Source organism: Mustela putorius, unplaced genomic scaffold (assembly GCF_011764305.1).
Source record: "Mustela putorius furo isolate JIRA1106 unplaced genomic scaffold, ASM1176430v1.1 tig00000145_pilon_pilon_pilon, whole genome shotgun sequence".
Lineage (NCBI taxonomy): Eukaryota > Metazoa > Chordata > Mammalia > Carnivora > Mustelidae > Mustela > Mustela putorius.
In genome coordinates, this window is record NW_025421294.1 from 6,582,981 (window position 1) to 6,607,033 (window position 24,053).

Sequence of the window (24,053 nt, forward strand, 5' to 3'; positions counted from 1 at the left end):
CAGTTGGTTAAGCGGCTGCCTTCGGCTCAGGTCATGATCCCAGCGTCCTGGGATCGAGTCCCACATCGGGCTCCTTTCTCGGCAGGGAGCCTGCTTCTCCCTCTGCCACTCTGTCTGCCTGTGCTCGCTTTCTCGCTCTCCCTCTCTCTGACAAATAAATAAAAAAATCTTTAAAAAAAAACAAAACACTTTTATTTCAGAACAGCATACTCTCCAATTTAGAAAGAGACTGTAAAGAAAGAAATACAGTATCATTTCCCTTCACAGTACACACAGTACACAAAATAGTCTTAACACTCCTGTACTTCTGTACTCTGGTCATCAAATGTTTGATAGTTTTCCCTCTCTCAGCAATTATGCGATGCTAGGTTGGTTTCCTAGAATTTGACTCAATTCTGATACTATTGACTTAGAGATACTCTCAAATCATGCAGATTAGGGTCTCAGTCCCACAAGACTACTTTTATTTAAGATGCCAAGTTTAAGTGCAAGTTGCTCTTTGTACTTCTGATGGATTAGAAATCAGAGTCTCCCATGGCCCCCTCCCCCACTTCAGATTTGATTAATTTGCTCAGGCAGCTCACAGAACTCAGGAAACCAATTTACTTACTACAATCCCAGTTTATTAGAAAAGAATGTAATTTAGGTGTGGTCAAAGGGAAGAGTCGTTTTCATACCCTCTCTCTGAGCATGTTAACTCTCTCGGCATCTCCACAACTAGGACGTTCTCCTATCTCCTTCTTTCTGGGTTTTCTTTTTTCTTTTTTTTTTTTTTTTTTTTTTTAAAGATCTTATTTATTTGACAGAGAGAGATTAGAAGTAGGCAGAGCAGAGGCAGAGAGAGAGGAGGAAGCAGGCTCCCCGCTGAGCAGAGAGCCTGATGTGGGGCTCGATCCCAGGACCCTGAGATCATGACCTGAGCTGAAGGCAGAGGCTTAACCCACTGAGCCCCCCAGGTGCCCCTCTGGGTTTTCTTCATTACAAAGGTGTGATTGGATAAATTACTGGCCATTGGTGATTTTTTTTCTCTTGGTTGTATTGAGACATATTCACATACTGTGTATGTTTAAGGTGGACAACATAGCGATTTGATATTTCAAAAGGATTATCAAAAGAAGTTAACATTGTCATACAGCTACAAATATTTTTTATCTTATGTTTGAACTTTAAATATTTACCCTTAGCAGCATTCAAATATATAATATGGTATTGCTAACTATAGTCGGCACTATATATCACATTTTCTTTGTCCTCTTATCTGTCGATGAACACACAGGTTGTTTTCATGTCTTGGCTCGTATAAATAATGATGCAATAAGCATGGGGGTGCAGATGTTTCTTCCAAATAGTGAATGCTTTTCCCTTGAATAAATGCCCAGCAATGAAATTTCTGGCTTATATGGTAGTTCTATTTTCACACTTTTGAGGAGCATTCATAGTGTTTTCTATAGTGGCCATATTTTACTCCAATTTACCATCCCACCAGCAGTGTAAAAGGGTTCTTTTTGCTCCGTATCCTTGCCAGTACTTGCTATGTTTTGTCTTTTTGGTAATAGCCGTTCTAACAGGTGTGAGGTGATATCTCATTGTAGATTGGATTTCTATCTCCCTGATGATGAGTGATGTTGAGCATCTTTTCATGTACCTTTTGGCTATTTGAATATTTTCTTAATGTATTTTCACATCTTTTCCCCATTTTTAAATTGGTTTATTTTATTTTTTGCTATTGAGTTGTATATATCAATTGTATATATCAAATATATTATGAATATATAATATATTTGGGTATGAAACCTTTATCAGATGTTTGGTTTATAAACAATTTCTCCTATTTCATAGGTTTCTTTTTCATTTTATTGATTACTTCTTTTGCTGTGCAGAAGTTTTATACTTTGATGTAGTCACTTGTTTGTTTTTTTATTTGGTTGTTCGTGCTTTTGGTGTCATTTCCAGGAGATTGCTAACAAGACTCACATCAAGTTGCTTCTGGACTTACATTTATGTCTTTCAACCATTTTGAGTTAATTTTTATGAGTGGTATAACATGGATATGTAGTTTAATTCTTTTTCAAGTGAATATAAATTCTACCAACACCATTTATTTATTTATTTAATTGTTTATGTATATGTGCTGCCGAAGCAAGCACTATTTATTTATTTTTAAAAGATGGATTTATTTATTTATTTATTTATTTATTTATTTATTTGTCAGAGAAAGAGAGAGAGCACGCACAAGCAGGCATAGCGGCAGGCAGAGGCAGAGAGAGAAGCAGGCTCCCTGCGGGACTCTATCCCAGGACCCCAGGATCATGGCCTGAGCCAAAGGCAGTGACTTAACTGACTGAGCCATCTAGGCGTCCCCTAACACCATTTATTGATAAGACTGTCATTTCCCACATGAGTATTCTATGCCACCGTTTCAAATGCTAGTTGACTGAATATGCATGGGTTTAGTTCTGTGCTCTTGATTCTGTTCCATTGGCCCATGTGTCTGTTTTTATGCCATTACCACTCTGTTTTGATTACTTATCACTTTATAATATAGTTTAAAATCAGGAAATGTGATGCCTCTGGCTTTGTTTCTCTTTCTAAGGATTACTTTGGCTATTTGGGTCTTTTGTGGTTCTAGGCATATTTTAGGATTGTTTTTATAGTTTTCTAAAAAATTTTGTTGGAATCTTAATTGGAATTGCATTGAATTTAGAGATGGCTTTGGGCAGTGTGGATGGTTTAGCAGTATTGATACTTCAAATCCATATACATGGGATATTTTTCCATTTCTTTGTGTCTTCAATTTCTTTCATCAGTATCTTGTGGTTTTCAGGGTGGAGGTCTTTCACCTACTTGATTACATTTATTTTTAATTATTTTATTGTTTTTGATGCTATTGCAAATGGCATTACTTTAATTATTACATTTTTAGATAATTTGTTGTTAGTGTATAGAAACTACTATTTTTTGCATATTGATTTTGAAACCTTTAACTTTACTGAACATGTTGAGAGATTTAAATGATTTTTAGTGAAATCTTTAGTGTTTTCTATATATAAAATCATGTCATCTGCAAAGAAAGACAATATTAGTTCTTCCTTCCCAATTCTGATTTATCTATCTATCTTTCTATCTTTGCCTAACTGCTATGGCTAGGACTTCTAGTGTTATGTTGAATAGTGCTGATGGGAGTAGGTACCCTTCTGTTGTTCCTGACCTCAGAGGAAAAGTGTTCAACCTTTTAGCTTTAGCTTTAAGTATAATGTTAGCTGTGGGCTTGTCATTATACTGAGGCATATTCTTTCCATACCTTAGTTGTTGGGAGTTTTTAATCATGAATGGATATAGAATTTTGTCAAATGCTTTTCTTCTACATACTGAGATGATCATATGAATTTTATCTTTCATTCTAATTCATGTGATATATCATATTTGTTAATCTGCGTATGGTGAACCATTCTTGCTCTTATAAATGAATTCCACTTAATTATAACGTATGATCTTTCTAATATGCTGTTCAATTTGGTTTGCTGGTATTTTGTTGAGGGTTTTTGCATCATATTCATCAGGGGAATTGGCCTATAGTTTTCCTTTCTTGTAGTATCCTTTTCTGGCTTTGGTGTCAAATACTTGTCTTATAAAATGAGTTTAGGAGTGTTCCCCCTCTTTAATTTAAGCATTTTCCTCCTATCATCAATTTCTAGTTTCATTACATTGTAGTTGGAAAAAAAATAATGTGTGTATGACTTCAAGTCTCTCAAATTTCTTGACTCCATTAAGTTGACAGCATTATCAATGTTCACAATATCCAATTAGATAGAAAGTAAAGTTTTTAAAAAATATTCATTTGTTTGAGAGACAGAGAGAGAGTGAGAGTGAGCGCAATCATACAGGGTGGTGCGGGAGGGACATAGGGAGAGGGAGAGAGAATCCCAGGCAGACTCCATGCTGAGTGTGGAGCATGATTGGAAGCTCGATCTCAGGGCACTGAGCTCACAGCCTAAGCTGAAACCAGTAGTCAGATGCTTAACTGATTGCATCACCCAGGTGACCAGGTAGTAAACTTTTTACTATAGTCCTAAAGACTATAGGCTATAACATGAACCATTCCTTGCATTTTCTGTAGCAAACTGCTTCAGTGTTTTGGGCCTCTCCTTTGGCTTGCATTTACTGTAGGAACATGTTTTATAATCCGATTTGAAAATGTGCATTTGCTCCATTACCACTCTGTTATCACCTTCCCAAATATTGTCTTTGGAAAATACAAACAAAAAAAGTACTTGTGTGAATGGGACTTAGAAAAGAAATTGTATTTATTGCCTGATCTTTAGCATTCTCAGAGGACTTTTAATAGCATAGGCTATTGATAAAGAGAGAAAACCCTTCTACAGTTATTGTCCTTTCACAGTGTAAATGCTTAACCTCCAACAAAATATTATTTGAGATTATTCTTTTCTCCTGAGGAATACCAGGGAATAATCAAAATTTTCAAGCTTCATATAGCATCCTTCCTTTTATTTTATGGCTGATTTTTCTGATCATAAAAAAATAAAATGGACATTGCTGAATATTTTTTAAACTTTGAAGGGTAGAAAGAAAGAAAAAATCCCTGTAGTTCTACCTACCAGAAATAATATCCTTAAACTTTCATTTCCATTTTTTTTTTTATTCCTAGAGAGAGTGAGAACAGGAGAGGAGGGTGACGAGGAGTGGGAGGGACAGAGAGAGAATCCTAAGCATCCACCCTGGAGCCAGACAGGGGCTCTATGTTCTGACCTTGAAATCATGACCTGAAGCAAAATCAAGGGCCAGATGCTTAACCAACTGAGACACTCAGGTGCCCTTCACTTTCCTTCCCGTCTAAGCAGCTCACTGCCTTCAAGCACTCCCTGCCCAGCCCCTGCCAAGCCACCCTTTTAGAAACTTCTGTGCCTGAGACTCTGCGGGCATCGTATTTTCCACTCCTTTTTATTCCTCTCTCCTTGTTATCGTTCTGACAACAGGGAAAGAGTGTGTTGCTGGAGATGCTGCCAGACGGATCAAACTTTCATTGCCTCGGAATGTAGGACACCCCCCCACCACCCCGGGCCCGGAGGGTGCCTGCTGGTTAACGCAGGTCCTCGCCTTTCTGGGAGCTTATGTTAGATTGTTTCCATTGTTTCCGATTTCAGCTTACCTTCTCATCATTGCCCTTTGGGCCCACCCCTGCACCCCATAGCTTCATAGCCTGTTAACTGCTATGACTATCAGTGAACTCTTAGAACCCTAGCTGGCCTTAGGACACTACTTGCTTAAAAATGGCGTTTGGACATAGGCATTCTGCACATACTGCCTTCCTTCTGATTCCTGAAAGTGAATTTGTGGGGCTACTGGTGAAGTAGTAATTATTCTTATGTCTCTTGATACATATTGCCAAATTACTTTTCTTATTAGTTACTATATCTTGTGTATTAATAATAAAATTTTATCTGATGTCTTTTTACTCCAGAATTTACCTCGTTTATTTCTGCCTTTTAAAATGTTTTTATTCAGATTTTATTGAGTTCTAACCTTCTGCTTGTTTTTTTGGCAAATGTCTTCCACTGCTTTTATGATTATAGAAATTCTATATACACTCTCAAGAGGCTCTATGATTTCCATATACTTCCTGTTTTCTTTTGGGTTTCTTTAATTTTGTCTATTTTATTTATCTAAAATTTTAGCATATAGTACAACGTGGCACAGTAACACAATTATTTTAAAATTTCCAAACAGGGATGCCTGGGTGGCTCAGTCATGATCTCCAGGTCCTGGGATCAAGCTCCACATTGGGCTCCCAGCTCAGCGGGGAGTCTGCTTCTCCCTCTCTCTCCACTTCTCCCCCTCCTTGTGCTTTCACACTCTCTCTGTCTCTCTCTCAAATGAATAAATAAAATCTTTTAAAAAATAAAAAAAAATAAAATTTCCAGACAGATAATTATTCCAACTTGAAACCCTGGGAAACCCAGATCTAAGTCCATTCAAATCATCTATATAATAAAGTAGAAGTCACGCTCTATTAAGTTCTATTGTGTTTTTTGTTTGTTTTTGTTTTGTTTTGTTTTAGAAAGGATGGTTTTAGAGGTTGGTTATTTAGCTCGTGGTAGTAATCCATTCCTTTGAATGAAATGATGATGAAAGTTCCTGAAGCCCTACCAGTATAGTTGGTAGAATCATAAAACAGCCCTAGATGAAATAGCAATGGAAATGAGAATAAACATAAATGTTTGTGTTTATATGTAAAAAGAGAATCAAAAATGTTTCCTTTTAATGTCCCAATGAGTGGAATCAGAAAGCAAGTCAACAGACAAAAACCTGTGGATTTGTACAGATAGATTCACTCAAGCACTCTTGTAGAGTTGTCTGGGTCCATACATGCTGTTATGTTAATATCGTTTTTAACCAGGTAGCTGTGAACCCACATCCCCTCTCTGTTGCAAGAGTCTGTGTTCATAGAAAAGGCATCATCTCACTCTCCTTGTACATCTCCTTGTATGAGTTAGCCTGGATTGGGGACCTCGAGACAATCAACAATTTAGGCTATTATCTCTGCCATTATCATGGTCTGGGAGGCTGGCAGGTGCAGGAGTATAGGACTGGGTCCAAGAAGACTTGATTTAAAAATCTCAGAGCAGGGCTCAGAGTCTTAAGTGTTTCCTAATTTTCTTGGTGATTCTTAGGACTGATTAAGTGTAAAAATTATGACAGCAGGGTCTGCCTTTAAGAGATATATTGTTTCATTTTATATATGATTTTTATTCATTCTTCACAGTTTTATTTTTTTTATTTATTTTTTATTTATTTGTCAGAGGGAGAGCGAGAAAGCAAGCACAGGCAGGCAGAGGCAGAGGGAGAAGCAGGCTCCCCGCTGAGCAAGGAACCCGATGTGGGACTCAATCCCAGGACGCTGGGATCATGACCTGAGCCGAAGGCAGCTGCTTAACCAACTGAGCCACCCAGGCGTCCCCTTCACAGTTTTAATTCATATGTTTTTTGATATATTTTATTCATCTAGCAGGGTAAGGGTAAGATTTATTTTAATTCTTTTTATTTATAATTTTAAAATGTGCTTTGTCTTCTAGATGAATTTTACAATAATTTCCATGGGAATTCAGTTAAAATTATAATAGTGCCATAATTGTCATTTAAAAATTTTTATTCTATGTATTTCAGGAACATAAAAGATTTATGTTTGGTAAGGATTTCTCTTATTTTTTTAAGTGAAGTTATATTATTTTCTTTGTAAAGGACTATAATATTTCTACTTGTTATTATTAGTTATCTATGTTCTTAGTCACTACTGTGAATGAATTGTTGTTTTACCTTTTTATTTTTTTAACATCTTTGGTTATAAGAAAATAATTACTATTTTGCACCTGAGTATTTTAATATTCTCTACTCAAGCAGAATATGTTTTAAATTTTCACTCACATTTTCTTGCATTTCTCCAAATAATGATACCTATCTGAAAATTCCTTTTGGTTTTCCTGTGCAGACTATTTACCACAAAATTCTTGCGTGAAACTCCATTCTCTGTTTCTGTATTTGGATGCTAGTTTCTTGAATGTGTCCACTCTCTGAAAATTCATCAGGATATATACCCTTATAAACTACGCACATTTCTGCAGTAACTATTTTTTTTTTTTTAAGATTTATTTGTCTGTTTCTGAGAGAGTACATGCATGTGCACATGGCAGGGGTTGGGGGTGGGCAGAGGGAGAAGAAGATAATGAGAGAAGCAAACTCCCTACAGAGCAGGGAGCCTGACTCGGGCTGGGCTCCATCTCACAGTCCTGAGATTATGACCTGAGCCAAAATCAAGAGTCAGATGCTTAACCCACTGAACCCCCCCAGGAACCCCTACAGTAAGTTTTTTTAAAGCCCTCATCAAACCTTGTACTCCTGTACAAAAGGCAGAGTGTGTAAGAAGTATCTGGTTGCTCATTAAAAACATAAACCCTGGGCGCCTGGGTGGCTCAGTGGGTTAAGCTGCTGCCTTCGGCTCAGGTCATGATCTCAGGGTCGTGGGATTGAGTCCTGCATCGGGCTCTCTGCTCAGCAGGGAACCTGCTTTCCTTCCTCTCTCTCTGCCTGCCTCTCTGCCTACTTGTGATCTCTCTCTGTCAAATAAATAAATAAAATCTTTAAAAAAAAAAAAAAAACAAAACATAAACCCTTGGTTCCACTGTCTCAAAGATTCTGTCTCAGGAGATATAGAGTGGTCACAAAACACACAGTTTTGCTGAGCCCCGCAGGTGATTCTCAGGAAGCTTCCATCACATTTTAGGAATGCTGCTGAGTATATTGTTTTCAGTGCTCTGTAGTGTTTCAGGGAAGAAACCTGAGATCTCTGTCTTCTTTCCTCTACTTCCTATCCTTCTGTCACCTGAGACTTGTGTCCCATTGGTAAATAGAGAAGTGGGGTGGAGGAGAGTATGGGGCTGGCGTAGGCAGCCCATGAGTAAAACTCAGACTCCTCAAATGTAGCAGCCCCTGAGAAATGGGTCACGGCAGCTGATGGGGAGCCTAAGAGAGGAGGGTCCTTTCCTTTCTCTCCCAAGAGAAATGCTGCAGCTACTGTGTTTTAGAATCTGAAGGAAGCCTGTATAGCCTGATTGAATTCTTCAATATTGATGTGTTTACATTCATCGGACAGGAATCCATCCTGATCTCCTGTTAATAACTTCCTTTGTTGAGAGTCCTGTCTGTCTCTCCCTCCATGCCTTCATCTGTGTTTTAGTCAAGAGTTAGGTATTCGGGCAAATAGAAATCTGGAATCATAATAAAGTAGAAATTTCAAGGGTACAGTTTTCATAACATCTTTCTTCTTCTTTGAAATGGCAAAATGGTTAACCAAAACAAAATTTACCAGAACAGTTATAGACATGATTGGCTGTGAATATAAACATATAGTTTTATAATGTGAAAAGAACTTACATCTTGGAGTCCTAACACATTAATCTCTGTCTGTAACATAGTCAGTATATTTGAGCACCAGACTGGAGTCACAAGAGAGGTTTTAAACGAGGTTCTGTCACTTACTTTCTGTTTAATCTTAAACAGGTCCCTTAAACTGTCTGGGTCTTTCCTTGCAAAACAGGGTCTGGAATCTGTCATCATTTAGGATATATTTTAGGTGTGTGGCTCTGTTATATAATGAGGTCATGGGGCACTCTCAGGTCTTAAAGGGTAGAAAGAAAGCTTAATTACTGTTATGCTTCTTATAGACATATACACTGCATTTTAGAAATTTTCCACAGAAATGTAAACAAACTATGTAGATTGATTTGTAGCTCCATGTTCTCCTTAACTAACATTTATATGTCTGCTTAGAATTTTGAATAGCATTTTCCTAATCAGTTTTGAATTATGAGATGGGCACAATCATGAGAGTTCCAAAACACATATGCTATATTTTTAAATAATTACATAATATCTGTCTATCACCTGTCATCTATATATATGGGTAGGTATACAAACAAACATGCATTTAAAATATTATTTGAAGCAACTCCTAGTTAGCTTAGCTTTTCTGGATACCACATTCCTTCCTTTGTTTGGAGAAAAAAAAAAACAGTTAAATTTGTTTATCTTTAGTGATCCTGAGTTAGTGGAAGCATAAGCATTTATAAACCAAACTTGAGAGACAGATCTGAAGATTCAAGGAATACAGAGTGACTACCGACACTCAAGTCATGGAAAATTACAAGTTCTAGAATATCCAAGGAATTTTGAGAAACAAACATTTTGCTCAACAGGCTTTGTTGTGATCCCAAGGAGCCAATAAGACATTTTGACATTAAGAAGGACACCATAATTTGATTCTCCTTGCTAAGGTAGAAATGTAAATTGGTACAGCCACTATGGAAAATAGTATGGCTGTTTTTTGAAATATTAAAAATAGAAGTACCACATGATCCAGCAACCCCACTTCTGGATGTTTATCAAAAACGAAAACTAAAACAACAACAACAAAAAAACCCGAAAAGATACCTGCAATCCCATGTTTGTTGTAGCATTATTTATAATGACTGAGATATGAAAACAATCTAAGAATCCATCAATGGGTGATAGATAAAGAAATAATTGTATATAAATATATATATATGTATATATATATATCTACACACAGTGAATATTATTTAGCTATAAAAATAATGTAAAATGTAATCTCGCCATTTGTAACAATATGGCATTATGCTAAGTGAAATAAGTCAGACAAAGACAAATACCATATGATCTCTTTTATATGTGGAATCAATCAATAAATCAATTAGGCAATAAAACCTAGCTCACACATACAGAGAACAGATTACATATTGCCAGAAGTGGAGAATAGGTCGTATAAGAAGTGGGTAAACTGTCTTAATATAAGTATTTTTTTAAAAAAATGATTATCAAAGAGTACTATGCTGAATTCTTTTAAGTATAAAGCAAGTTTGACCTATTGAGGCTGTATGTTGTATACTTGAATTTCTCTCCAATAAATGTGAATTCTAATGTAGGGAAAAAAAAAGGAAATAAAGGAGAAAGTTTTCTTAATTTCTGGGAGGTAAACAGGATGACAGCAAGTAGAGAAGCTAGAAAGCTGGGCAGTCTGATTTTGAATTAGGAACAGAAATGCATCTCCAAACCCATTATTTATGTTATTCATCCATACAATAAAAATGTAGTAGGTAGCCTGCCTAGAGAAGGCATAAAAAGATAAGAAGATAGTAAGTCCCACACCTCAAGGGGCTTAGGAGTTAGAGGAGATAAATAGATAAGAACATAAAGTTTAATAGACCCTGCAATAAAACCCCACTTAGGGAAAAAGGCAGTCTTAGTATTTGTTTTAAAGTATTTTATAAAGCTCCCTGGCCATTCTAACATACTTTCACAGATAAAAACAGTTGCACGGGTAGTCATTTAAGGGTTGTTTCCAATGGTTATGGCTCCAGGGTAATGGGGAAAAAAAGAGTTACTCATATCTTTGGTATGGTCATTTTTATTGACTTCATTGGACACATTTTCATTTCTTGGTGTATGAAATTGGCAGTAGATCCTGGTGTTTCCTTTAATTTGCCCTAAGAATTCCTGTTGTCTCAAGTAATTTTCAGCTATCACAAAGATGGCTACAACTACCTTTCCAAAGTCTTCATTGTACCCATTAGTACTTGTATGAAATCACCTCTATGAAATGAACACTCAGTCAGGGAGGCACAAGCTCACTGACGTAAAGAAATTAGAATAAAAACACTCCATGGGTTTCTAAAATGTTAAGTCAGTGTCACGAACTCTTCATGACCCTGAGCAATCAGATACCTCCTACTTTGGAACAGATTACAATTAAGTCTGAGAATTTGAAACAGCTAACCCAAACAATACATAACTGAGAATCCTATAAAGAATGAAAACATGGATGGGACGCCTGGGTGGCTCAGTTGGTTAAGCAGCTGCCTTCGGCTCAGGTCATGATCCTAGCGCCCTGGGATCAAGTCCCACATCGGGCTCCTTGCTGAGCAAGGAGCCTGCTTCTCCCTCTGCCTCTGCCTGCCATTCTGTCTGCCTGTGCTCGCTCTCTCCCCCTCTCTCTCTCTGATAAATAAATAAAATCTTTAAAAAAAAAAAAAAGAATGAAAACATGGATACCTTAAGGTATGGTTCGTTTAAAGGGCTTTTGACTGGGGATTGACCACTCAAAGCTTTAGAAGACATTCATTGACTGCCCTGTTTGGGAAACTTCTCTCCTACCTCAGGGCCGGCCACTGAGATTTTTACTTCTCCTAAGTTGTCATCTTTCCCTTTTCACTGATCTCTCTGCCAGGTTGCAAACATTTGCCCTCCTTTGCTGTCTGGCAGAGAAGATAGAGGCTGGGGGGATGGAGAGTCCAGTGCTTGTTATGTGTCCCATATTCGATCAGCTGTGTAATATCTTGTTCTTTCTGTAATTGGCTCCAACCAATTTATCCAGGTCTTCAGTTACTAGTTTCTTCTGTGAATTCTTTCCTTTATCCATGTATTAAAAGCAAAGTAAATTGTGGTACTAGCACAACAGAAAAATGAAAAGAGAAACTATATTTAATGTAAAATTTTGAGGGTTCAGCCTATTGTTCAAGGAGATCAGGATTCCTCTAAGTAAAAAAAAAAAAAAAAGAAAGAAAGAAAGAAAGAAAGAAAAAGAAAAAAAATCTATGGAACTAGCAAAATAAATAAATAAACAAATAAGGGAAAAAGAGAACAGCTTTCTCTCTTTCTATATATGTCTAGTGTTTCCATTTACAACAAGATCCTGAAGAATTTTTTTTTCCGGCTTCTTGCATTCAAATTTTTTTAAAATTAATTTATTTATTTTCAGAAAAAACAGTATTCATTATTTTTTCACCACACCCAGTGCTTCATGCAATCCGTGCCCTCTATAATACCCAACACCTGGTACCCCAACCTCCCACCCACCCCACCCCCCGCCACTTCAGACCCCTCAGATTGTTTTTCAGAGTCCATAATCTCTCATGATTCACCTCCCCTTCCAATTTACCCCAACTCCCTTCTCCTCTCTAATACCCCTTGTCCTCCATGATACTTGTTATGCTCCACAAATAAGTGAAACCATATGATAATTGACTCTCTCTGCTTGACTTATTTCACTCAGCATCATCTCTTCCAGTCCTGTCCATGTTGTTACAAAAGTTGGGTATTTGTCCTTTCTGATGGAGGCATAATACTCCATAGTGTATATGGACCACATCTTCCTTATCCATTCATCCGTTGAAGGGCATCTTGGTTTTTTCCATAGTTTGGCGACCGTGGCCATTGCTGCTATAAACATTGGGGTACAGATAGCCCTTCTTTTCACAACATCTGTATCTTTGGGGTAAATACCCAGGAGTGCAATTGCAGGGTCATAGGGAAGTTCTATTTTTAATTTCTTGAGGAATCTCCACACTGTTCTCCAAAGAGGCTGCACCAACTTGCATTCCCACCAACAGTGTAAGAGGGTTCCCCTTTCTCCACATCTACTTCAACACATGTTGTTTCCTGTTTTGTTAATTTTGGCCATTCTAACTGGTGTAAGGTGGTATCTCAATGTGGTTTTAATTTGAATCTCCCTGATGGCTAGAGATGATGAACATTTTTTCATGTGTCTGATATCCATTTGTATGTCTTGATGGGAGAAGTGTCTGTTCATATCTTCTGCCCATTTTTTGATATGATTGTCTGTTTCGTGTGTGTTGAGTTTGAGGAGTTCTTTATAGATCCTGGATATCAACCTTTTGTCTGTACTGTCATTTGCAAATATCTTCTCCCATTCCGTGGGTTGCCTCTTTGTTTTCTTGACTGTTTCCTTGGCTGTGCAGAAGCTTTTGATTTTGATGAAGTCCCAAAAGTTCATCTTCGCTTTTGTTTCCTTTGCCTTTGGAGACATATCTTGAAAGAAGTTGCTGTGGCTGATATCGAAGTGATTACTGCCTATGTTCTCCTCTAGGATTCTGATGGATTCCTGTCTCATGTTGAGTTTTTTTATCCATTTTGAGTTTATCTTTGTGTACGGTGTAAGAGAATGGTCGAGTTTCATTCTTCTACTTATAGCTGTCCAGTTTTCCCAGCACCATTTATTGAAGAGACTGTCTTTTCCACTGTATATTTTTTCCTGTTTTGTCAAAGATTACTTGACCCTAGAGTTGAGGGTCCATATCTGGGCTCTCTACTCTGTTCCACTGGTCTATGTGTGTGTTTTTATGCCAGTACCACGCTGTCTTGGTAATCACAGCTTTGTAATAAAGCTTGAAATCAGGTAACGTGATGCCCCCAGCTTTATTTTTGTTTTTCAACATTTCCTTAGCGATTTGGGGTCTCTTCTGATTTCATACAAATTTTAGGATTATTTGCCCCAGCTCTTTGAAGAATACTGGTGGAATTTTGATCGGAATGGCATTAAAAGTATAGATTGCTCTAGGGAGTATGGACATTTTAACAATGTTTATTCTTCCTATCCAAGAGCATGGAATGGTCTTCCATCTATTTGTGTCTTCTTCAATTTCTTTCATGAGTGTTCTGTATTTCCTCAAGTACAGATCCTTTACCTCTTTGATTAGGTTTATTCCCAGGTATCTTATGGTTCTTGGTGCTATAGTAAATGGAATTGATTCTCTAATTTCCCTTTCTGTATTTTCATTTTTAGTGTATAAGAAAGCCACTGATTTCTGCACATTGACTTTGTATCCTGCCACGTTGCTGAATTGCTGTATGAGTTCTAGTAGTTTGGGGGTGGAGTCTTTTGGGTTTTCCATATAAAGAATCATGTCATCTGCGAAGAGAGAGAGTTTGACTTCTTCATTACCAATTTGGATACCTTTTATTTCTCTTTGTTGTCTGATTGCTGTTGCTAGGACTTCTAATACTATGTTGAACAAGAGTGGTGAAAGTGGGCATCCTTGTCTTGTTCCTGATCTCAACGGGAAGGCTGCACGCTTTTTCCCATTGAGGATGATATTTGCTGTGGGTCTTTCATAGATAGATTTGATGAGGTTCAGGAATGTTCCCTCTATCCCTATGCTTTGAAGCATTTTAATCAGGAACGGATGCTGGATTTTGTCAAATGCTTTTTCTACATCAATTGAGAGGACCATATGGTTCTTCTCTCTTTTCATATTAATTTGTTGTATCACATTGATTGATTTGCAAATGTTGAACCATCCTTGTAGCCCAGGGATGAATCCCACCTGATCATGGTGGATAATCTTTTTAATGTGCTGTTGGATCCTGTTGGCTAGGATCTTGTTGAGAATCTTAGCATCCATATTCATCAGTGATATTGGTCTAAAATTCTCCTTTTTGGTAGGGTCTTTGCCTGGTTTGGGGAGCAGGGTAATGCTGGCTTCATAGAAAGAGTCTCGAAGTTTTCCTTCTGAAACTATATTCAATGTAAAATTTTGAGGGTTCAGCCTATTGTCCAAGGAGATCAGGATTCCTCTAAGTAAAAAAAAAGAAAGAAAGAAAGAGAAAGAAAAAAATCCATGGAGCTAGCAAAATAAATAAATAAACAAATAAGGGAAAAAGAGAACAGCTTTCTCTCTTTCTATGTATGTCTAGTGTTTCCATTTACAACAAGATCCTGAAGAATTTTTAAGCTCTTGTCCCACGGGCTATTCTCTTCTGTTGGAAAACCAATGGATTTCTCCTCATAGAAAGTGTTTTCCTAATATGTATAGTTATCTCCCCCCATATCTAATCCTCCACCAACCCAGACATAGATGAAGCTGCTTTGCTACGTCACCACTGGAGTCCCTGGATTAGCTCAGCTCAGTCAGGACCAAGACTGTCTGCTCCGTGGTCCTCCACTACGCCTTATCTTTCCTCCATCTTGGAACTCTCTAGACCTCAGTATGGAAGTGTGCTGCTGCAGAGCGGAATGGCACTTTGTTTTGTATTCTTTCCTGGAGCATTTGGGCATGGTGTTCTGCACCTGAGCTTCTCTGGGCGAAGTTAAGGTGTTTGCTCTCTGAGAGTTTCCTCTTCTAGATTTCTTCCTGTTTTAATCATACTGAACAATGTCTGAGCCCTAATGGCAGCTTTGCTATGACCCCTGGGTTTCTTTCCATGTCATATCCTCCCAACCCGTCATTTAATGAATTAACCTTTCTTTGGAAGAGATTCCACTTCTAGCTCATTGGCCAGGCTTTTTGTTTCACCTTTCTCCAAATCCTGACTTGACTATAAACCAAAGTGTATTTTTATGTGATTCCTTTTCTCTTGAAGTCACCAAGGAAGCTCAGTTCTAACAGAAGATGTTCAGAGATGAATATTTCTAAACGTTTTTAATCTTTGGATCTGATGGGGCACCTGGGTGGCTCAGTGGGTTAAGCCTCTGCCTTTAGCTCAGATCATGATCTCAGGGTCCTGGGATGGAGCCCTGCATCGGGATCTCTGCTCAGCAGGGAGCCTGCTTCCCCCTCTCTCTCTTTCTGCCTCTTTGCCTACTTGTGATCTCTGTCTCTCAAATAAATAAATAAAAATCTTTTTAAAAAAATGAAATATTTCCATGAGGTTTGACCCACCTTTGTTTAGGAGATGCTGTTACCCCCGTGTTGCCTGTTTATTGACAAGAGACAGTAATCACAGGTTGAACTGACAGTTTACAGCACTTAGCCATAACTCTCATCAAAAATAGTCAGGTGAGACTTTAGAGAACACGTGGGATTGTGTTGGGCCGAGGGGAGGGTTGTTGAAATCCAGAAGCCTCGGCATATATGGCACAAATCCAAAGTTCACTCTAAATCTCACCCTCTAGTGACAGGCTAATGGGTACTCTTACCCGTTGAGACCTAAAATCTGGACTGACATGCAATATAAAGGTTTCTCTTCAAAGACTTTAGAACACAACTATACCGTGAAACTCTGCTTATTTTTGCTCATAAGTGGTACTCAGTCACTGTCTGAAATACAAAACTCCCCACAGCTTGGTTATACTAGCAGCTATGTTCAAGCTGCTATAAACTCCCTTGTTTAGAAAGCCCCCATCTTTCACTGTGATGCTTGATCCCAAATAGCAGTCCTTGGTGCTTTTGTTTTTCTCAAGTTGGTTTTCTGCTCTGGGACCCGTGTGATGAAGATTGGAAGGTATCAACATTTGTTCCTTCTACCACACTGGTCCTGATCAGTGGAATAGAAACACAAAGATAGCAGATAAGGCTCAAAGTATTGGCTTTATTAATAGCTGGGAAGCATCCTCTAACCCCAAAATACAGAGCTACTGAGAACTGATGCTTGGTTTAAAGCATGTGCCAGTAGCTTTCTTCTCTTGACTTCTAACTGTGAACTAAACAACAACCAAAAGACTCTAGCGGAGCCTGCCAGGGACTCTGAGGTCTCCTGTAGGGGTCTGCAAACTTGAGTGTGCATCAGAATCACCTGGAGAGCTCCTTGCAACGGATTGGTGGGCTCCGCCCCCGGCGTTTTGGAACCACTAGGTCTGTGGCAGGAATGGATAATTTGCATGTCTAACAAGTTCTCAGGTGATGCTGGTGTTGCTGCTTTTGGAGTCCCAGGCTGCAAAAATTACTTTGATTTATTTTGCAGCAGGTGGAGGAGTAAGGCTGATCAACTACCGCCATTGCAGTAGTCTGAGAGAGAGGTTTGAATTGCTTTTCCAACGCAATAACCCTGCCCCCCTTCCCGCCCTCCAGAGCACGTGGCCCTGTGGCTATCAGATTTAATTAATTTTGCCCATCCGGATGCTTTCTTTAAATCCTAGTAGGGGAAGCAAATAGTAGGAACGGCATGAAAACCCAAAAATATACACTCAAGTTGTGTTTTTTTTTAAAAGCATTTTTGCTGTTTTTGCGGAAAAGAGAAAGGTGAAGTAAGGGTTTTTCTGTAACAGTTAAGAGTAGTGACCAAAAAACAATTTTGCTTCTTGAGGAATTAGGTCTGGAAGGATCCCAGAAGAATATAAATTTTGGAGGTGCCAAAATGTTTGATTCTCCCTGCTAAGCAAGCAAAAGATAAAGGTACCTTATTTTCTGGGCAGTAAACAGAACAACGACATTTTGACGGGAACACTGGGCTACTTAACTGTTTTGTGGTGAGTGGATGTTGGGATTCCAGAAGATTATATGAGTCGGTGACCACTGGACTACAGAAAGCTGAGGAAGATTTTTAAAATATTTTTTAAAATTTTTTTTCTTGTGGGTATTATACTGGAATTTATTAGCTGTGTGCTTGGGAGAAGCACTTAATTTTCTTAAGTTCCTGTTTTCTCATCTAAAAAATGGGAATAGCCTTGGTCTGAGGAGGGTGCTTTTGGATATTAAATGAAACAGTGCTTTAAAATGCTGAGTACATTGTTTGGTCTGTAATATATTTTGTCAGTGGCAGCTACTTAATTAAGTAAAAAGTTAATGATCTCTGAGAAGTTAAACACAAAGAGTTATAAAGGGAGTGTGTCAGTTTTCTAGTGAGGTTGTTAAAAATTACCTCCAATTTACTGTGTTAAAACAACACACATTTAGTCTTCTAGTTCTTTAGGTTACAAGTCTGAGACCCGTCTTTCCGGGGTAAAAGCAACATGTCAACAGGGCTGTATTCCCTTTTGAAGACTCTAGGGGAGAATCTATTTGCTTTCCACGTCCAACTTTTAGAAGCTGTCTACATTCCTTGGCTAATGGTCTCTTTCTTCCATCTTCAAAGTCAGCAAAAGAGTGTTGCCCTGCTCCTGCTTTTGGTCATTAAATACTTTTTTGGATTCCACTTGTCTTCTTCCTAATGTGATTACACTGGGCCCATGAAAGTGGTTTGGGATTTTTTTAAGGTCAGCTGATTAATATTCTTAATTTAAACTGTGACTTTACCTGCCTCAAAGTGTAAGGTACTAATTGGTTCTGAGAATAAGCTGTCACTATGTTTTTAGAGATGGGGATATTATTTTGCTTTCCATAAGAGGGAAAGTTCATTTTCACTGTGTTCCATGAAGATGCATTAGAGGCATGGAATTGTATGCATTTGTTCATTCGCTAGCACATTTTAAGTATTTTTACCTATTTCACCACTGGAAATTAAAAAATATGAGTAAGATTATTTCTTTTTCTTTCTTTCTTTCTTTTTTTTTTTTTTTTAAAGATTTTTAAATTTATTTGACAGAGAACACGAGTAGGCAGAGAGGCAGGTGGGGGGGGCGGGGAAGCAGGCTCCCTGCCAAGCAGAGAGCCCAATGCAGGGCTCGATCCCAGAATCATGACCTGAGCCGAAGGCAGAGGTTTCAACCCACTGAGCCACCCAGGCACCCCATAAGATTATTTCTTATAACAGGTTAGAGTACCCTAGTCGGATATAGATTATACATAAGTGAAATCATAAAAAAGTGTAATGGAGGACCCAATGAGGGAGTTGCGCATTCTAGTGAGAATGAATTTGGGAGGACTTCAGGAAAGATTTAACAGGAAAGATGCTTGGGTCTTGGAATTTGTTTATCCTAGTGTAGGGAGGCAAGAAAGCAAAGAATGCAGAGAGAATATAATTACCTAGTGTAATGAAGAGTGCATGGAAAATATAAGTAATTAGGCACACCAAGAACATGGCAAGTGATACGCCTAGAAAGATGGTGAGATTGGATATTCTGATTCCTATTAATCTTCTGCTCTTTTGCTATAACCTTGCATTAGCAGAATTACAACAGTTTGGCTTTATCTTAAAGCCAGTGGAGGACAGTCATGCTAGGTAGGATGAACCCAGATACAGAAACTCTCAGATTCCATGCGGAGGCTATATCCTGGTGACCTCGATCACTCACCTGTGGCAAATCCTCCAATTACTCCTACACCAACCTTACAATACTTGTTTTTGTTCCAGAGATAAGATAAAGGAAGCCCTTTTAGGGGGGGGGGAGGATAGAATTATGGCAATTGTGATAAGTAATGGAAATGAGATATCCATGGTGCTTATTTGGCCTTCTCACCTGATGCTTTGTGATCTTCCCCTGTGTGTACTGGTTTTGTGTCCTTAACCCTATCAATGTCTTTGAAAGTGGGGGGTGGGGGTGGGCTTTGGCTTAGCAGTTGCTCAGAAAACCAGTACTAACTCTCTTGCTCCTTCATTGGACACAACAATGGGAAATAGCTGCCATGGATGGCTTTGCATGTTCTTTCAAATGAATAATTGTTTAAAGAAACTGTTCTGTCACTCCTCAGTCATGGTAAATCATGGTTTGGATTTTAGGGTCTCTCTTAACACAATCTCTTAAAATGTCCTTTCCTTTTCTTTCCCTAACACCTAACTTTGCAAGTTGCTTTTTGTTTGTACGCCTGTTTTCCCTGAATGATAGCTTTGAGCAGAGTAGAACTTAGCTCGGTTATGCTCTTGTGCTGCCTGGAAAGGGATGTTGGATGTTTTTGTTTGATATTAAAATAAAACACGATCATACCTATGAACTTCCTATTCTACCTACCCATGTTAGAAACTGCTTCCTTCCTATACCAGACCTGCATTGAGAATTTTTCTCAAGATAAGGGGTTCATGTTGACATTCTGTTATAATGGACAGGTGGGAGATGGGGCAGACACCATTGGTCTTCATAATTCATTATAAAAAATAACTCTTTGGGGAATACTTATTTCCCACTAGTTGCAATTGACTTCTTATCTCCTAGCATTCATCACAGTCAGAGAGGGCTGTGAGACCTGCTCATGCTTCTTCTCCACCTGGTAACCATCAGGTGAAGACTTGAGCGCCCACATAGACTATGCACACAGTCCCTGAGCCTAAAAATAAGCAGTGGTTATCTATCCCACTTTACTCATCTATCCCAAAGTACATACAGGAACTTTGAATTACTCCATGTTTCAGTTTTAATATTGTTTGCAGAAATCTCATTTTCTCCTTTGGATCTGTCATCTAGTGTATCCATGCATTCATGATCTCCTAAGAAAATACCATGAACTGGGTAGTTAAGGAGGCTGGGAAGTCCAAGATCAAGGCACAGGCAGAGTGGGTCTGTGGTCTAAATATACTTCCTGGTTCATTGTGTCTCTGGGGAGCTCTGTGGTTTTTCTAAGAGCAGTAATGTTACTCATGAAGCCTCCACCCAAAGGGCCTAATCTTCTAATATCACCATCTTTGGGGGTGGGTGTGTAGGATTTTAACATACAGATGTTGGAGAGACACATTCATTGCATTGCATTCTTCCTGACCCTTGTCTGTGCCCCATAAGGGCGACCTGTTTGGGTTGCATTGCTGTGCTCCCTAGCTCTTCAGCTTCCAGTTTGCTTCAGCAAACAGAACTAGCAGATGGGATGGAGGCAGAAAAATGAAATCCAGGAACTTGCTCCTCTTGTACTCTTCATGTGGAGTTGCTATTAAGATGCCCTTAAAACATAGTTGCCTTCTCTTAACTACTTCCTCAATCTAACACTTCAGTTGGCCTGAAGCGTGAGAAATCTGGCCTGGTATAAGTACTCTGCCGTTATGATGCCCTGTGAATTGTGTTATTCTCGTGGCTTCTATACATACTGCACTTGCATACACATTTGTGTATGGTTCATTAAATTCTTCTTAAACTACCTGACATGAGCATTCCATATGTTTTCTATGAGAGCACTATTAGACAGATCTTCTTACCCTAACTCTCAGTGTACTGTTTTCGAATCTCAACTTGTCAGCCAATATAGAATACAGCAGTTCTATCCAGGTTTTCCTTCCTATGTAACGCAGATCTTGTGGTCCTTCCTCTTTTTGGTGTTTTCTCCTAATTCTGTTATCCCTCATAACTCCAATCCTACAACCATTTAGGTACATGAACGATTTGATTCTGTCTCCTGTCTTCTGAACATTACTGGACAAAAGCAAACAATCAGACGGATTGTGTCCCTAAAAGTTCATGGTCCTGTATTGTTGCTGGACTTTCAATAACTGTCCAGTTATAGTTCTTGTTGTGGATATTGGAAATGCAAACATTTGTACTGCTGTGTTCTTTTTTCCCTGATTTGAGTTGATAACCCACTAGCTAATTTAACAGAAAAAGCTATCTTTGAATTAACAATTCCCTAGGCTCCTCTCTGTGTCTCTTGAAATTCTTCCTTCTTAAAGTTTTGGTGGTTGCAAGGAAGATTTTGGAAAGTAACAGAGAACCAAACCCAAAGTGGTTGAAGCAGAAGGTTATTTATGGAATTAAATGTGAGACTTTGAAACTGAGGTGGAAGGCTGACTTAGGTGTGTAGACTTCATTATGAAATGGACTTCATTTAACCCATCCGCTCATGCTCATTTCTAATGAGAACAATAGATTTTATTCTTCTGGTAACAACCAAGCAGAAGTTCTGGACCTGCCTCTAGTGAGCTTCATTTGGGGGAACTACCCATTCCTGAACCCATCTACCTCATCAGTTTAAGTACAAATTGGTTTAAATCATTTAGTACCTGATCTCAGATCTGAAGATTGGTTCAGATACCCACAAGACTTGTGTTGAAAAATGTTAATACCTGGTTCAATTGAATGAATTTCTAGGCTAGTGGCATAGGCGGTCTTAGGTCTAGTCAGTGAAGACTGAAGCAGAGTTCCTGGCTCAGGAGCTAGGCGGTGGGGGTACTATTTACACAGGTTCTGACCTGGACACTGAGGAACACATTTCAGATTTCCCAGACTAGCACAGTAGGGTAGGGTAGGGTCATTCTCAGTACCTAACCTGAATCCCTGATTTTGCTTAGCTAAACTGTCCTAAAGTTTTCCTCAGCCATATTTAACTGCAAGGAGTAACATGAACATTTCCTGAAGAAAAACAAATCTAATAATATTGTATCCAAGGTACTTCCTAGATAAAGTGTTCCACAATTTAATGATTTCACTGATGGAAATTACACCAAAAGAAATTGTACTGTATGATATTATTAAGCTATTTATTTCCTTTAGTACTTTTTGTTCCAACCTAATCAGTCAGACAAGATAAAATATGGTTATTAGAGTTAGGCCAACAAAGAATCTAGTTTTTCTGGGGCTGGCTAGTTAGACTCCATTTACTGTGCAGCGTCGCTGAAAATTCAATCAGAAGTCAGATGAGTCTCGATGGTTTGTTTCATTCTTTCTTATAAGATCATACATTAAGATTGGCAAAGAGAACATAGGTAAGCTGTGTCAGAACTCCTGGGTTTTTGTGCGGTATGCCACAGACATTTTCGAGGGAAACAGGGAGTTCTTAAATTCATGTGTAAGTACTAAACAAACAAAGACCTTGTGCTTCATCAGATGTCAAACATTTAATAAACGTTTTTAGTATAGTGAGGAGTTTCTGAGCTACTGCATATGCTTTTGCCTCTTAGATACTTAGTAGAGAGATATTTTCTTAGTAGAGAAAAAGCTTAATTACAAGAACTGTATTATAATTAAGTTCTCCATCTAATTCTGAGTCAGTTACCTAATTTCCCATTTACTTAGGTTTTTGGCTTGGTTTACAGTATGCAAATGAAGAAAGAGAAAGTGAAATCCTTAACGATGCAATTTACCTTTTCTTCCAAAGCTTGGTTAGAAGGGAACTAAGTTTTAAGAAACGGCCAGATTGTGTATTTTTCCCCTCAGTCGGGTACATCACAGTTACACATATTTCTAAGTACAAAAATAGGGTGAAGAATAGATGACCAAGGACCAAATCTTGGCTTTGAGTGTTGGCATGACCACTTATTGTGAAATCTTGAAAAATTTTACCTTTCTGGAGTTGAGTTTCCTGACTAATGAATGTTAATTCTTTGGGTTATTATGTATGGATGATAAAGTAAAATAATCATGTGTAATACATTAAATAATTTGTGGTGGTCAGAGTAAGATTTTAATTCTAGTTTGAGATTATTTCTTTTTCTTCCAAATGACATTTCCAATATAAGGAAGTAAATCAATTGTGCACTTAATGTTTTATGGATTCAAATGCTCAGGGGGGAAAAAAAGAAAAGCTGTTTTGAAAATACCTTTATTCCAGGACAGTTTGTTCCCTCTTTAACAAAGAGATTATTATTATTTTTTTTAAATAGTAACAATACAGCTTAGCTTCCAGTTTGCAATCCCTTACCTCATTTTGATAACACTTTTGCAGCCAAGTGAGAAATAGGGGATCTGAATTAACATTCCGTGTTCGCTCGCAACACAAACTGAACTATTTCCTCGTGTAAGTCTTCAGGGTCATTCTTGGCAACTGGCATTATTCAGGTAATGAGACAAGAAAACTATGTTTAAATACTGGAAAAAATGTAAGCTTGACAGCCTTGCTTCTTACCTTCTCGGAAATCCTAATCACCTCAGAGAGATGCTTTCGTTTACATATTTTAAAGAGAGCTCCGTTTATGAGCAGTCCTGATGGAAATGTTGATTAACCACATTCTTGGAGTGAACAGATTGTTCTGTGATAAGAGAAAATGGATCCTTCTTTTTCCAAGCAAAAGGTGAATTTGATTTGACAGATAGTTACTTGACAGATCTTGGTGCAGTTGTCCCCACGGCAGAGATGATTTGCGTCAGTTAACACGGAAGCAGCCAGCTTGGCTTCCAAGCCTGGCAGTTACTGCTGTTAACATCTGTATACCTACCTTTG